Source organism: Merops nubicus, unplaced genomic scaffold (assembly GCF_000691845.1).
Source record: "Merops nubicus isolate BGI_N331 unplaced genomic scaffold, ASM69184v1 scaffold48522, whole genome shotgun sequence".
Classification (NCBI taxonomy): domain Eukaryota; kingdom Metazoa; phylum Chordata; class Aves; order Coraciiformes; family Meropidae; genus Merops; species Merops nubicus.
Window position 1 is genome coordinate 13,339 of NW_008592502.1, and position 3,141 is coordinate 16,479.

Genomic DNA, 3,141 nt, shown 5'->3' on the forward strand with positions numbered 1-3,141 from the left:
ATCTACATCCTTGCCTTTCTTCTCAATTTCCCTACTGTTATCTTTCTCAGAGACAGATAAAAATTTCCATCATGCCATCATTTCATCCCATGAAACTCCTCTGTCTGCATGTACTTGTTTGAGATGGTTCATTGTTCAAACTGCTTCAGCTATTTTTTCCCATAAAAATGCTTAGCCAATACTACAAGTTATTACTACAATTAAACTGACAAATACCAATTGATATAAATGATGTCTAAGATTCCTAACTCATGTCAGAGGCTGAACTCGACAAAAGCAGCTAGGGAGAAATGTGAAAAGTATAATAAAAAACTGACTTAAACTTTCTGTCTGCTTACCAACATGGTTTTTAAAGGGAGATCGAGGAGCTATAGGTGAAAAGGGGAAAAAAGGAGAAAAAGGTGATGTGGGTGACCCTGGTTTATCTGGAGAACCTGTAACTCAGGTTTATCATCCTTAAAAATGAAGTTGGGTTGTGCGTTCTTCCTGCTATTTAACTACATACAATCAGAAATACTTAAGAAATTGAAAATATGAAAACCTTTAAAAGCATAAAGAAGTAATTTTCATGCTGAATACCTCACTTCTCATAGATACGTTTTTTTCTTAAAGGCAGTGAAGGACAATTGCCATATATTAAGGCAAGATTATGCAATTCTATTCTACGGCTACCAAGTAACTGTAGCCAGACTTGTCCTCAAAGCTGATGAACAGATGAAGCGAGACAAAATGGTAACTTCCGCTGGTGGGCTGGTCCCCAAAATCTGGAAAGCAAATTGTAGTCCCCTCTATTCTGACACTTGCATACTATTAAGTAGGGATACATAAACACCATTGCCATTCTTGCCCCGACACTCATATGACTAAGCAGAATTCTGATCATTCCAGAGTGTAGAATTCTGATCATTGCAGAATGTCTTTCTCTTGAGAAAGGAAACAAACACAACATGGTAGACAGGGAAGGTTTGCAGAGAGTCTTCCTTTCTAATGTGAACTGACAATCAGTGATCTAGTGGGAGACTTGAGGTCATTCAATCCCCATAAAGACCTCACCACCTTAGGAGGTTGTAAATATAGTATGCACAAGGTCGTATCACAAGAACACTACTTTTTCTAGCCAAAGTTCTTATTGACCAAATATTATTCTAATAATGGTATTGATGAAGTCATATTCTGAATTACAATGTTACTAACTAATTGCAGTGGCTTAATTAACAATCACTGTTACAGGGCAAAACTGGACCAAAGGGAGAGCAAGGCTTTACTTACTGTTAAGTAAATTCCATTATTTAAATCTCAGTACAGCAAGATACAGGCAATGTAAGATGCTATCAGATGAAATGTATCCTATGTTCATTATTTTGGAAAGAACTGACTAGAAGTGGTCTTAGTAAAAAAATAGAAAGAAACCACACAAAAGTTTCTGCCTTTTTGTCACCTGCTTAATGCTGAAATGGAAGTTAACGTTTCTGGTGATTTGGGGTATTTTTCTGCTACGTGTTCTTTTACAGTTAGTATTAGGTGACCCAGGCTGCAGAAAAGTTGGGGTTTTTTTAAAGTATTTAAGAGTCTAAAGAGCAAAGATCTTCAAACCTGTCATGGCCTATTATATTTCTGGTAAGCCTGAACTGCACTAGACCCAAATTCAATAAAGCATGTCAGGGAGTACATAAACACTGCTGAGGTTTATGATGGAAGCTGAGCAGCAGAAGCAAAAAGCTGTATTTGAAAGACTGACTCAATGCCAAATGAGTCCTGCAATACACTTCAAGAAATATAACAAAGGATGGCTCCAATGCTGAAAAACACTGTGTTTCACAGAAGCTATCACTTGTCTGAACAGACAGCTCTGAAGGCAGCAGCTTTTTTTTGTTGTTGTTGCTGAAAGCTGGATGATGCAGCGGGCCAGGTACACTAGGGTTCACAGATCCCAATTCCACTCTGTGTTGGCACTTCCTGTCACATGCCAGCTCACTACAAGCAATATGCTTCCTCAAGTTGGTTCTATTTCTCCACTCCAAATACATTTAACAGGAATATCCACAATATTCAGATGCTAAAATATGAATAGGTTTTGACTTCTAAGTTTTCATGAGAACCAAATAATCACAAAATATTCTGTAAAATAACTGTAGTTAATTAGTCTAGATAGAGGTGTTACTGTGTTGTCAAGTTAACGATTCTTACATGCCATATAAAATAGCTCATTGTAAAATGTGGGACTCATTCCAAGCTTGAAAGCTCAGGTTTGAAAGTTAAACAGTAAGAGTTGTCATAAGTCCCTGTAGGATGCAGATGTTCATTATACTGGTAGTGTCAAAGTTATACCTCATCTGAAAGAGGCAAATTGTAAAATAATTTTACATTTATTTTTTTCATATCCAGAGAGAAGATATAATTAAATTAAGGAGATATGTGGTAAGTACTTGGGAAATCTTTCATTTCAGATTCTATTTTTTCTTCATTACATTCTTCTTTCCAAAAAGATACCAAGTCAAGTCATCTTGATCTGTTTTTTGATTTTTCCTTTGCAGGTTGCACTATTAAATGTAAGGAAATTCCTCTGGAGCTCGTATTTGTGATTGACAGCTCTGAGAGTGTGGGACCAGAAAATTTTGAGATTATCAAGGACTTTGTAACTGCTTTAGTAGACAAAGTAATTGTAGGCAGAAATGATACCAGAATTGGCCTTGTGTTATACAGTTTAGAAGTTCAGCTCGAATTTGGTCTCAATATGCATACAACTCAACAGGACGTTAAGCAAGCAATCAGAAAAACGCGATACATGGGAGAAGGCACTCACATAGGAACTGCTATCCGTAAAGGAACCCAGGAAGGTTTTTCTGGTGCTTGAACAGGAGTGCAAAAAGTAGCTATTGTGCTAACATGTGGCCAAGCAGACAAGAGAGAAGCTGTAAAACTAGACATGGTTGTTTGAGAGAGAGGCTCATGCAGCAAACACTGAAATGTACGCAATAGGAGTTGTAAATACTTCAGATCCAACCCAGGCTGAGTTTGTGTGTGGGCTGAATCTGATTGCTTCAGATCCAAACACAGAACACATGTATCTCATTGATGACTTTAACACCCTTCCAGGTGCATTCATTGCAGGTTTTTTCTGCATTGTGTCTGATGCTACTC

At 37.4% G+C, this 3,141-nt stretch overlaps 1 long non-coding RNA gene across 1 annotated transcript; it reads left to right on the forward strand.

The window, feature by feature from the left end:
* The first annotated feature begins 376 nt into the window (after positions 1-376).
* On the forward strand, positions 377-2,849 carry LOC103768017. The gene is made up of 4 exons (XR_608130.1): positions 377-436; positions 1,231-1,270; positions 2,386-2,418; positions 2,535-2,849. It is a non-coding gene; the product is annotated as an uncharacterized LOC103768017 (long non-coding RNA).
* The last annotated feature ends 292 nt before the right edge of the window (positions 2,850-3,141 follow it).